Raw genomic sequence first — 13,168 nt, 5'->3', positions numbered from 1 at the left:
AGCTGGTTTGAATTTCCTGTATATTTATAAAAATGAAATTTTCCTTTCATGCTTGAAGTAATTCTTTTTTCCTATCAGCTGGTTGGATCTTTTTTCTCATGGAATCCAAATGAATCATGAATGTTCCTTGGCTGACAACACAAATAGTCTTTATGTGTCATAATGCAATGAGAAATTTTCCTGGGGTGCATTTGTTGGGGGATTTTTTTTTGGTTTTTTTTTCCCTAAAAGCATCCATTTGTTATCCTTAAGAAAGCAGTGTCATACAACAGTTTCCACTTGTGCTAGTTTGAAAACAAACCAGTGAGAGGCACCAAGTCAGAATAACAATTTAATGGAAATTAAAGAAAAGGAAAAGAAAGTAAAAGAAAACACTGACAGAGTCAAGATACAACCTGAGTCCCTGTTAGGCAGGGTAGTGGTAGCAGTCTGGTGGAATGGTGGCTGCAATCCTCTGAAGTGGTGATCCTGTAGTGGAAGGGGTCTGCTCTTCCTCAGAAAATCCAGCGGTGGCTGTGTAGCTCCTGTCCTCTGGAAATCCAGTGGAGTCCCTTTGATGCTCAGAGTCCCAGTTATATCCATGATGGGATGCTTGGTTCCTCCCTCTGGGTGGAGCATCTCACAATGGGGTAATGAGTCATGAGGCCAGGTGTTGATTAGGCTCGTTAACAGAAGATGGTCCGGAGGGAGTTATCTCTGAGTCATGCAGCAGGACAATGATGGGCCATTAACAGAAAGATAGTCTGGGGGGAGGAGGCAAGGAGACACTGCCCCACCTGATTTCAACAGCTCATGAGGATGGTAATAGAATACACCTCAACCCAGGACATTATCCACCCCTTATTCTATTACCATCTACATCATCCCAAATCAATACCTTCTTAAACTCTAAATACACATACATATATATATATATATACAATGAAACCCTACACACCGTTCTCACCTAAGATTAGGTCTCCCTGTGGTACACAACGGGTTTCCCCATCTTTTTGCATTACCCACCAAGTGCAACCAGGTCCTTGAGCAAAGACAATCCCACGGATGGGTTTGCCTTTGCCTGAGGTAGGATTAATCCAAACAGTCTTTCCTAAAATACCTCTCAGGTGTACCACAGGGACTCTATCTCCATCCACTGTGTGCAAGGGTTCGGACTCGGCAGGACCAGCTCGATTGATGGACCCTCGGGTATTGACCATCCAGGTAGCCTTCGCTAAGTTCGCTTCCCAATTTTTGAAGGTTCCCCCACCAAGTGCCTTTAGGGTGGTTTTAAGTAGTCCATTGCAGCGTTCAACTTTTCCGGCAGCTGGTGCATGATAAGGAATATGATATATCCATTCGATACCGTGTTCTCTGGCCCAGGTGTTGATGAGGCTGTTCTTAAAATGAGTCCCGTTGTCTGACTCGATCCTGTCGGGGGTGCCATGTCTCCACAGGACTTGCTTTTCCAGGCCCAAGATGGTGTTCCGGGCTGTAGCATGAGGCACAGGGTAGGTCTCCAGCCATCCAGTGGTTGCTTCAACCATGGTCAACACGTAGCGCTTGCCTTGGCGAGTTTGGGGAAGGGTGATGTAATCAACTTGCCAGGCTTCCCCATACCTGTACTTTGACCATCGTCCGCCGTACCACAGAGGCTTCACCCGCTTGGCCTGTTTGATTGCAGCACAGGTCTCACAGCTGTGGATGACCTGTGAGATGCTGTCCATGGTAAGGTCCACCCCTCGGTCACGGGCCCATTGGTATGTTGCATCTCTCCCCTGGTGACCAGAGGCATCATGGGCCCAACGAGCTAGGAATAGTTCTCCCTTGTGCTGCCAGTCCAGATCCACCTGTGATACTTTCACCTTGGCAGCTCGGTCCACCTGCTCGTTGTTGCGATGTTCTTCATTAGCCCGACTCTTGGGTACGTGCGCATCCACGTGTCGAACCTTCACGGTCAGCTTCTCTACTCGGGCGGCGATGTCCTGCCAAATCTCAGCGGCCCAGATGGGTTTCCCTCTGCGCTGCCAGTTGGCTTTTCTCCAGCGAACCAGCCATCCCCACAGAGCATTAGCTACCATCCACGAGTCGGTGTAGAGATAGAGCCTCGGCCACTTCTCTCGTTCAGCAATATCCAAAGCCAGCTGGACGGCTTTAAGCTCTGCAACCTGACTCGATCCACCTTGTCCCTCGGTAGCTTGTGCAACTTGCCGTGTGGGGCTCCATACTGCAGCTTTCCACTTCCTGTTAGTGCCTACAATTCGGCAGGAACCATCAGTGAAGAGGGCATAACGTCTTTCAGTCTCCGGTAGCTCATTATATGGTGGGGCTTCCTCAGCACGAGTCACTTGCTCTTCCTCTTCTTCAGAAGATAATCCAAAAGTCTCACCTTCAGGCCAGTTTGTTATAATTTCCAGAATCCCAGGGCGATTCGGGTTTCCAATACGGGCACGCTGTGTGATGAGAGCAATCCATTTGCTCCATGTGGTGTCGGTGGCATGATGCGTGGCAGGAACCTTTCCCTTGAACATCCACCCCAGCACTGGTAGTCGGGGTGCCAGGAGGAGTTGTGCCTCTGTGCCGATTACCTCTGAGGCAGCTTGGACTCCTTCATAGGCGGCCAAGATTTCCTTCTCTGTGGGAGTGTAGTTAGCTTCAGATCCTCTGTAGCTTCGGCTCCAGAATCCCAGTGGTCGGCCCCGAGTCTCACCAGGCACCTTCTGCCAGAGGCTCCAGGACAGACCATGGCTCCCGGCTGCAGAGTAGAGCACGTTCTTCACCTCTGGTCCTGTCCTGACTGGGCCAAGGGCTACCGCATGAGCGATTTCCTGTTTGATCTGGGCGAAGGCTTGCTGCTGTTCAGGGCCCCAGTGGAAATCGTTCTTCTTGCGGGTAACCAGGTAGAGAGGGCTCACAATCTGGCTGTACTCAGGAATGTGCATTCTCCAAAAACCTATGGCGCCTAGGAAAGCTTGTGTTTCCTTCTTGCTGGTCGGTGGAGACATCGCAGTGATCTTGTTGACAACCTCGGTGGGAATCTGACGTCGTCCATCTTGCCACTTTACTCCCAGGAACTGGATCTCTTGGGCAGGTCCCTTGACTTTGCTCCTTTTGATGGCAAAGCCAGCTTCCAGGAGAATCTGGATGATTTTCTCTCCTTTCTCAAATACTTCCTTTGCTGTGTTTCCCCACACGATGATGTCGTCGATGTATTGCAGATGTTCTGGGGCCTCACCCTTTTCCAGTGCAGTCTGGATCAGTCCATGGCAAATGGTGGGACTGTGCTTCCACCCCTGGGGCAGTCGGTTCCAGGTGTATTGCACACCCCTCCAAGTGAAAGCAAACTGGGGCCTGCATTCTGCTGCCAAAGGAATGGAGAAGAAGGCATTGGCAATGTCAATAGTGGAGTACCACTTCGCTGCTTTGGACTCCAGCTCGTACTGAAGTTCCAACATGTCCGGCACAGCAGCGCTCAATGGTGGTGTGACTTCATTCAGGCCACGGTAATCCACTGTCAGTCTCCATTCCCCGTTGGACTTACGCACTGGCCATATAGGGCTGTTGAAGGGTGAATGGGCCTTGCTGACCACCCCTTGGCTCTCCAGTTTACGAATCATCTCATGGACGGGAACCACAGAGTCTCTGTCTGTGCGGTATTGCCGACGGTGTACTGTTGCTGTGGCGATTGGTACCTGTTGTTCTTCAACTCTTAGCAGTCCCACGGCAGACGGGTCATCTGAGAGGCCAGGCAATGTACTCAGTTGTCTGATATCTTCTGTCTCCACAGCAGCTATCCCAAAAGCCCAACGATGTCCTTTTGGGTCCTTGAAATATCCATTTCTGAGATAGTCTATGCCGAGAATGCACGGGGCCTCCGGGCCAGTCACGATGGGGTGTTTCTGCCACTCATTCCCAGTTAAACTCACTTCAGCTTCCAGTACAGTCAGCTGCTGGGATCCTCCTGTCACCCCACAAATGGAAATGGGTTCTGCTCCCACATACCTTGATGGCATCAGAGTACATTGAGCGCCTGTGTCAACCAAAGCCGTGTATTTTTGTGGGTCAGCTGTGCCAGGCCATCGGACCCACACAGTCCAAAAGACCCGATTATCCCTTTCCTCTACCTGGCTAGAGGCAGGGCCCCTCTATTCCTGGTTCTGGTGCATGTTGCTCCCTTCCGGTGAGTATGTTCCTGAGGTCCCTTCAAGAGGATCAGTCATACTATCATTCTGGTATCGTCTGGAGTTCTGTGTGCGAGAGACCGGAGCAATGTTGACTCTAGATGCGCTTCTTGTGGTATTTGTCCCTCTCTTTAGTTCACGTACCCTGGCTGCTAAGGAGGAGGTGGGTTTTCCATGCCACTTACTCATGTCTTCTCCATGTTCCTGAAGGAAAAACCAGAGATTACCTCGTGGGGTGTATCCTCTCTCCCTGGTTGGGGGACGCCGGCTCCTAATGGCAGAGACTCTTGTTGGTTCTGGCGAGATCTGGTAAATCTCTTCCTTAAGTTCCTTTTTCAATTTCTGATGGCCTTCTTCAATCAAACTCCGGACTTGCTCAGCCAAAAGACTTGTTTCCACGGATGAGACATGGGTGCGAAACGGGGCTGTGACGGTGTCCTCGTAAATCCTCAGTTTGTTCACCAGGACGCCCACCCTGTCCTCGCCTTCCCTCCATTGCAGCGTTGCCAGGTAACGGGAGTATATCTCTGGTCCAAGGCGTGCGAACCTCAACCACATCTGTGACGTGCACTGGACACCATCTGGGCTCTTAGGAAATCTTTCGTCTTCTGAGAAAATGATCTCCAGCACAGCCAATTCCCTCAGGCACCGGATACCTTGTTCCATTGTGCTCCATTTTCCTTGGTGCACCTGGAGGTCTTCTTTACAAAGGTACCTGTCCCTGACACTTGTAAGCAGTCGCCGCCAGAGGCTGAGAGTTTCTTGGGTTCTCCCGATCCCCTGGTCAATGACCACATCCCGGGACAGAGATCCCAGCTGCCTCGCCTCACTTCCGTCCAGAATGGTGTCATTGGCTGCAGCGTCCCAAATGCGGAGCAGCCAGGTCAGGATGGACTCGTTCGTCTGGCGCGTGAATTCCCTCCGCAGGTCACGCAGCTCACCCAGGGATAGCGACCGAGTGATGATCTCCGGCTCTGCCTCTTCTGCTGGGTGTGAAGGTCCTGCTGCATCCTCGTCAGTCACTATGCGGACTGACTTGCTTTTTGATTTCTTCTTCTGAACGGGGGCAACTGCAATCGGTTTAGGCTGTTCTGGTTCAGTGACAGTTTGTGTGGAGATGCTTACAGCTCCTTTGGTTTTTTCCTTCTCTGTGTCAGTCTGGATGGACATGGACGCTGTGGTCTTGGGTCTGGGTTCTTTCTCCTCTGTGACAGTCTGCGTGGACATGGACGCTGTGGTCTTGGGTCTGGGTTCTTTCTCCTCTGTGACAGTCTGAGTAGAGATGGATGCTGTCACTTTGCTTTTGGTTCCTTTCTTCTTTGCGACAATCGGTGTAGACATTGTGCTTGTTGCTTGGCTCCTTTTTTTCCTCTCATCCTGAGGATGCTGTGCCATAGCTCTGATCCTAAGCATAGTGTACACAGTGCAGGTCATGGAGAAAAAAGAGAAAAGAACTGCCAAAAAGATTATGCCATCCTTAACATCCACAGGGAACTCAATATTTTCAAAAACTGCTGTGTCCGGTCTGAAAGGCTGGAAAAAAACATTCTTTAATCCTCCCCCCAGGGGCTGAGTATGATTGTTGAGGCCCCAGATGTAGCAGCCTAAAGTAGGACAGGCAGACAAAGTTGAGTATATATTCCGAATTATGTTCATTGTCTCGGAGGTTATCATGCAGTAGGCATAATACACTAATAAAGCAAATTTTATACCATACCCTGGTCTACACAGGAGCATTACAATCGGCAGATAGGTCCCCATGTGCGGAAAAATATAGAGAGCTAGGTACAAGACCCATGTAAGCATGTTGAGCACCATAGTGAGTAGATGGCTTCTACAATACAAAATTGTAATTCTGACTTTTCTCAGCAGCCTAGCCCCACGTTGGGCGCCAAATTATGTGCTAGTTTGAAAACAAACCAGTGAGAGGCACCAAGTCAGAATAACAATTTAATGGAAATTAAAGAAAAGGAAAAGAAAGTAAAAGAAAACACTGACAGAGTCAAGATACAACCTGAGTCCCTGTTAGGCAGGGTAGTGGTAGCAGTCTGGTGGAATGGTGGCTGCAATCCTCTGAAGTGGTGATCCTGTAGTGGAAGGGGTCTGCTCTTCCTCAGAAAATCCAGCGGTGGCTGTGTAGCTCCTGTCCTCTGGAAATCCAGTGGAGTCCCTTTGATGCTCAGAGTCCCAGTTATATCCATGATGGGATGCTTGGTTCCTCCCTCTGGGTGGAGCATCTCACAATGGGGTAATGAGTCATGAGGCCAGGTGTTGATTAGGCTCGTTAACAGAAGATGGTCCGGAGGGAGTTATCTCTGAGTCATGCAGCAGGACAATGATGGGCCATTAACAGAAAGATAGTCTGGGGGGAGGAGGCAAGGAGACACTGCCCCACCTGATTTCAACAGCTCATGAGGATGGTAATAGAATACACCTCAACCCAGGACACCACTGTGTAATTGGAGCTCCAGGTTTGCTCTGTTTGTCAGTGAAGCCCAGAACTGCCCCGACCCCAGACACGGCACAGAGCTGCCCACCAGTGCGAGACCACAGTTGATATGTCGTAAACCCATCGATGCAAGCAATATATTATTGATAGAAAGAATAAAAACCCCAGCACAACCCACCTTATGCATGTTCATCCCCTGAGCTGATTTTCTGTAGGAAGTACCCAGTTGCTCTAGGGCAGTAAATTAAAAGACAGACGTATGAGTTATCAGCATTTAAATTCAGTATGGATCACTTGAAAAATTAATATATCAAATAAAATGCCCTGGGTCCTGAACTGACTGCCTTGTGAAGCCTGGATGTTCTAGTTCTGCATTATACATCCTTAAACTTTCATCATATTTTAATTTCAAGCACAGATGTGTGTAGTCCTAATGATTGATCCTTTCTGCACTTTTCTCACAGAAAGCAAAGCATTCTCAACCTTGTGTTTGTACAGTGACACCTGACAAAGGGTCATCCTTGTATTTCCCATGCTTCTTCCTAACTTCATTGCTAATAGAGGTAATGAGTCACTATTGATGAAACAGTTAATGATAAACACAATAAAATTACTTAGCAGTTCCAAGCTATTCCTGGAGTGGGGGAGGAAAAAATAAAAAAAAGTTAATTTTAGCCTGGAATTGTTTCCCTGTGAAGCTCAGGAATAGCCACACAAATCCAAGCAGTGATAGCGGAAAATGACCACAGCAAAGGACACACAGTTGCAGTTGCTGTACAGCTGTAACATCTAGACCAGAACAAGCAGAGGCATTTTCTTCAGTGGGATTTTGAAAACAATAAGTTAAAACATTGCATTACTTATGAGAGGATTAAATATTCATCCATGAAGTAATAATGAAATAGATATGATCAGAATTTGTCTGTCAGTAATAGCATTTGACTGGATATATTTTGAGGGAAAAGAATGCTAGTTTGGGATTTTTGTTTCAAAATGGAACTTTTACATATATGAATATATTTCCAGATAAAGTAATTGCTAAAAGCACTTTCAAAAGAACATCATTATTTGCAAACTTGCCACTGGCCTCATCAGCAAGAACTGGTCTCTGAACAGCTTTATAGACAGTCAGACTGACCAAACCTCTATCAGTTCTTAATGTTTTAGAGTTTAAAACCAGTTAAGGTTTCTTTTCAGATCCCAAGTATAGAAAATATTTCTTTCCTTATGAGGACTTTCTCACAAAACAATGAACAAAATTCCACTGAGGATGTAGAAAAATATTTCAGGTATCTCTGGAAATGCAACATTTGCAGAGTGAGAAGCCAAATGTAATCTTGCCTTGTGATCAACCAATGTTAGATTTGACAGAGTGATGCCTGCACGATTATCCATTTATCTATTTGTGTGCCTTATGTTTAGAGAAGAACATAGCTTAACTTTGCAAATGGAATGGGAATAAATTATTCTAATTGCCATTAAAATGTTTCTTTTTAAATATCAGCTTCTGCCAACTGCTACCTCACAGTGGTTTGTGAATGGTACCTAAACACATGTGAGGGTAGCTTTTGTGATGAGACAAAAATGTGCTGCATGAATGGATGCTGTGAAAAGGGGAAAGTCCTAGAGAATTAAAGCAAACAGAAGCTTATCCCTTTTGTAGGCTGTTGTGTAATTTCACTTTGACTAAATTAATCACATCTGGGGAAAAAACATATAAACGTCACTAGTTAGTGTTCCCTTCCTCTGTAACTTCAGGATTTTTGGTCTTATTTTACTGCATTACCCATGGTGGTTTCTGTCTCTCTCAAGCAGAGTGCATTTCTGGATGGTAATCAGATACTAGGACAGACCTTTAAGAGGGGAGCTATGGAAGCTACAACGTGGCTTTGGTATTGCAATATAACGCTAGGTCATCTGCCTCTCTGCTCTCCAGAACTTTCTATTGTCCAAAACACGGCTATGTCTGCTGATTTCTATTAGTTATGCTGACAAGTCCCTTGAATTTCTGAAACCTCTCTTACTCAGGCTTATTTAGCTTTCCCTGTGGCATCTGAATAATCAGGACCATACTGTATTTCATTATTTTTCATAATGCTTTCTGCTTTTCAGAGGGCAAAAGCAGTCTCTCTCTCCCCACTTTGCAGAATGCATTAGAGTAGCCAAAAAAATTAACCTGGCCAGATGAGAAATGCAACCTCTCTCTGTCTCAAGTATTACTGTTATGTTTATACTGTTGTGTGCCAGCTCTACAGATTTGGCTGCAGAATACATAGTCAACACATTCAGCAAGAGCAAAATGAGTATTTTGCTTTCCATTTGCCTCATTAAAAAAAAAAAAAAGGGTTAATAATCAGGAAAGTCAAAACAATCATCAAAGCTGTATCACTAGAAAAATGTCTACAAACTGGGGATGCACAGAAAGGTAAGCTCTCCCAGCTGATCCAACATTATCAGAATTACATGAATTCTACCTAGTTCAGGGTCCTATTCCAGCTAATGGCTATGATTTGAAGCTTAAAGATGGATTGAAAGGACCGGGAAACACATCCCTGGGGTGGTGCTCCCTGAAAATCTAAGGCTGTAAGAATCATCCTGTGCCTTGGGTTGTTTCTTTGTGCATAAAAGCATTTGCAGGTTTTTTGCCTAGAACTTATTAAATCTCTTCTTGAGCTCCTCTGTTTGAATACATCCTGAGTTCAACAGTTTAATGGTGCAGTGTGGGGAATTAAAGATATATTTTCATTTGCTTTCTGTCCACTGCCTTACAGTTCCAATGCCTGCCTCCTTGTTTCCTGAATGGTGCACAGCTGCCTGTAATATTGTCAGTGCAAGTCAGGATGTTACTGACCTCTGCCAAGTCATCTTGGGGTCAAGGCAGATGAGATAAAGTAGATAAGCTTCAAACTAGATAGTGGGAGGAGAGTTATGTGTGCTGAGTCCACCCCTGCATTTACTGAAGAGTGAAAGGAAAATCAAATATACAAGAAAATAGAAATTAATGGAATAGAAGTGAGTATGAAAATGAACAGCAAAGAGAAAGGAAGCCTAATACTGCTGGGACTGGCACAGCATAAGGATCACCTGTACTACAGCAAAGGTTCTCACTGCACAGCAGTCTCCATTGGCTCCATCAGAGCATAATAAAAGAGGCATATTATCAAACACATTGTGAGACTCCCCAGTTTTCAGGATGGTGATACAGTTGTTAAAATGACCTTGCCTGGTCTGGTCAAGACATTGAGGATTACCAGTGAAACTGCGTATGTTAATCCAAGGTACAGTACATGGGCAATAAAGCAGGGGTCCTCGAACACTGATGGTACCTTCTCTTGGGGTGACTTTATGATGTGTGTCCCATATCCCTGCCCTATGCCCAGAAATTAATTATGTGCCTTTCTATGTCTTTAAACTGAGCCTGAGAGGGGGGAGAGACAAAACCGAGCAAAACTTCCAAAGCAGTTTGCAGTTTGTTCTCATGTTTCAAGGACACAGATAAAACTCTCTGTGCGTTCAGCAGCAGCAGGAGCAGAGGAAGCACCCTGCTTGCTCGCTTTCCAGCCAGCTTTTGACCCTTTTTCTCCAGAGAGAGACAGCGTTGAACTTTGCTTTCCTGGGACTTTGGTTTTTTCCCGTCTTTTTTTGGACTGTTTCAACATCAGAGTACATTGGGAGGAATTTCCACCGAGGCCTTGGCCCTGGAGCTGAGCCCACCACAAACCAGCTCCAAGGAGGGGGGAGAAAGGCTACCTATGGAAGTACTCTGAAATTTTCCCAGGCTTTTTCTCAGCAGAGTGAGAGGTTTTACTATTTAGCATTATTATCCTTTTCCTGTGTGTTTGTTAAATAAATAGTTTTTATCTCTTTCACTTTCCTTCGACGAAAATTCATTTTTTCCCAAACCTGGTGGGCGAGGGCTGGTTGTAACCTGCCTTCTATCAGAGGATATTTTCCTCCAAATTTATCCAAACCAGCACATACCTATACATCAAATCAGAAATAAATGGAATAACATAAACATAACAAATTAATGACCATAGTTATAATGGGTTTGGAAACAGAAAGAAAGGCAAAGATGGCCGAGTGGCCTTGCTTGATGCAGCAGAGTGAATGAGAACAAGTAGGATGGATAAAACAGACTACATTTTTGTGAAATTGCTTCCAGGAAGGTTCATAAGAGATTTTATTAAGTAGTGCTGGGAGTTTGTTATAGATGCTTCCCCCTGCAGGTTCAGAGTTGGATATGAATAGCAATTTCTGTAATGTTATTAGAGGAAGAGACAGACTAGTGAGAATTGTGTCATTAAGGTAGACTGGCTCCCAGGCATATGTTGAAAAATAAAGGCAACCAATAATCCTAAGGCTCAGATGCTCCTTCAGGTGACAGGCAACAAATTGGGCCACTAAGCAGTGAGGATAGAGTAGAGATTAAAGATGGGCTTGGCACTGTCCTTGCATATTTTGTCTCGGTGTTCAGTAAAGGCAGTGGTGTTGGCTGTGGGGACAAATGCAGGGTGAGGGGACAAATGCAGGGTGAGGGGATAAATACAGGGTGAGGACAAGAGTGCAGAGAAAGCATGGCTATATCTGAGGCAAAAGGAAAAATTTGGAACTGAATGAGATACAACTGAAGAAGTCAGACTGTCTTCATCCCACCATTTGGAAATTGCAAATACAAGGATTTTTAATAAATGTCTCAAGTTTTTATGAATGGGGCTATACTCTTTGACAACAACAAATGTACCATCAGTATGGAGGAAAGAGAAACAGGAGGAGAAGCAAAAAGGGATCTTGGCAATTTCAAGCCTCTGAATCTGATTTCTGTAACATGCAACAGTTGTGGCCTCTCCAGGAACACACTTAGGCTGCAAAATAAAAAAAAAAACTTTCCTGTCCAAGAGAGCAAGGAAGCTGGAAAGAACACTCAGCTATAGGGAAGGCTAGCTTCCTAACTGGTGTAGGAGGAAATATGATTCAGTGTATGAAAAAATGATGTGAAACAGTTGCCTGCAGTACCAGAAAGCTGGACACAGTAACAGCAGCTGTCCCTTCCATTGCTATCACCATAGCTTTTTCTGAGACCTTGATTTTTGAAGATAATTAAGCACATGTATTACTCACAGATTAGGACTTTATCTACCAAAGGCAAAGGCAGATTTTTAAAATCTACATGTTAAATGATAACATAGGGTTCTCTAATCTTGAAAATATCCTTGGATGTTCTTTGACTATCTCAGTTTCAAATCTCTATCATATATATATATATATTTACTTAAAGAGAGACACAATGTAACACCACCTTTAAATAAGAACTTAGTCAACTTTGCATTTGCATTACCTACTCTTATTCCACCTACTGGAGGCTGGTACAGCGAGTCAGGAGAGTTTTCTCACTATATGCTCCCAGAGAAGTTTCTGAAGTTCTTCCTTCGTTTCTCTTGCTGCTGTTCCTCAGTTCCCCAGTTTGCTCGAACCTTGGGATCTCATTTCTCTTGCCAGCAGGCACTGAGGCACCAGTACAATTGTAGATTTTAGTGATCATCAGACATAAAAGTCCTAACACTTATTTCTGGGCGAATCTCCAAAGGGATATCAAATGGCTGTTCCTACTTCATGTACTTCACTTTGCCAGCAAGGCTTAAAAGGAAGAAATTAATACAGAGAAGGTGCTGTCACTGGGGTGCAACAGCCAAAGAACACATTTAGTTCTCTAGGGGCTCTATGTAATGAAACATGACATTTTTAACTAACAGTAATAGTGGCCGTTCTTTGTGAAAAAAATCCAACCAAACAAACAAACAAAACCCCCACAGTTTTAGTTCTCCCTAATCAAACAAGGAACAGCACCAAAAAACTGTATAAACATGGCTGGTGCCACGTGCTCCAGCAGCCTCAAGCCTGTGCATGTCACTACATCTCACAAACCACACTACAAACAAGAATTCACTTGTGCAATGGCTGATCACTGCTTTTCAGGAGAGAATGTGTGTATGTTTGTAAAGAGATGGGAATGGGGGTCTTCAGCAAATATGAAGTATTTTCCTTTTCCCTCCTTGCCCTGCTGTCCTCACACTGAAGCACTGTCCTCTGCACACTCAGACTGTGTTACAGAGCTGGAAGCTCTTCAACAACCCTGTTCCCATACCCTTCACACCTGGGGAAAGTGGCTGATTATACCTCCAGCTACACCTTGTAAAAAGGCCGTGGAGTTCCCACTGTTTGAGAACGATATCTGCACACATTCCAACAGTTGACTGATTAAGAAGGTGTCAGTAGACAGATGTCAAAATACATAGCCTAGTTACTAGGTTTTGTGAGACCAATTAAAATAGGGTGTCATTGTTCTGCATGACAAATGGCTTCCTCTGGATATTCTTTACCTCACTTCTTGGCATATATTATCTTTAATTACCTTTATCTCAAGGGGAGTTTAAAGTACATTTTTTTCTGCAAGTGTGGCTGTTTTGCTTCATGTAAAATGAGTCTTTGCTTTATTTCTGAGGACTTCATGGTTCCTCTCCCAGAATGTCACGTGTTGTAAAGCTTCTCCCTGCCCTCC

The 13,168-nt window shown here is 45.1% G+C and overlaps 1 long non-coding RNA gene across 1 annotated transcript in view; it reads right to left on the bottom strand.

Moving 5' to 3' along the window:
• The window catches only part of LOC138113107 (uncharacterized), a 42,800-nt gene that overhangs the window by 16,861 nt on the left and 12,771 nt on the right, over nt 1-13,168 (bottom strand). The window contains exon 2 of the long non-coding RNA XR_011152000.1: nt 6,788-6,840. This is a non-coding gene — a long non-coding RNA (uncharacterized lncRNA). The remainder of the gene's footprint in view (nt 1-6,787; nt 6,841-13,168) is intronic.

This window comes from Aphelocoma coerulescens, chromosome 7 (genome assembly GCF_041296385.1).
Source record: "Aphelocoma coerulescens isolate FSJ_1873_10779 chromosome 7, UR_Acoe_1.0, whole genome shotgun sequence".
Lineage (NCBI taxonomy): Eukaryota > Metazoa > Chordata > Aves > Passeriformes > Corvidae > Aphelocoma > Aphelocoma coerulescens.
The sequence above is the reverse complement of the archived record's forward strand: the minus strand, read 5'-3'. Positions and strand labels throughout refer to the sequence as shown.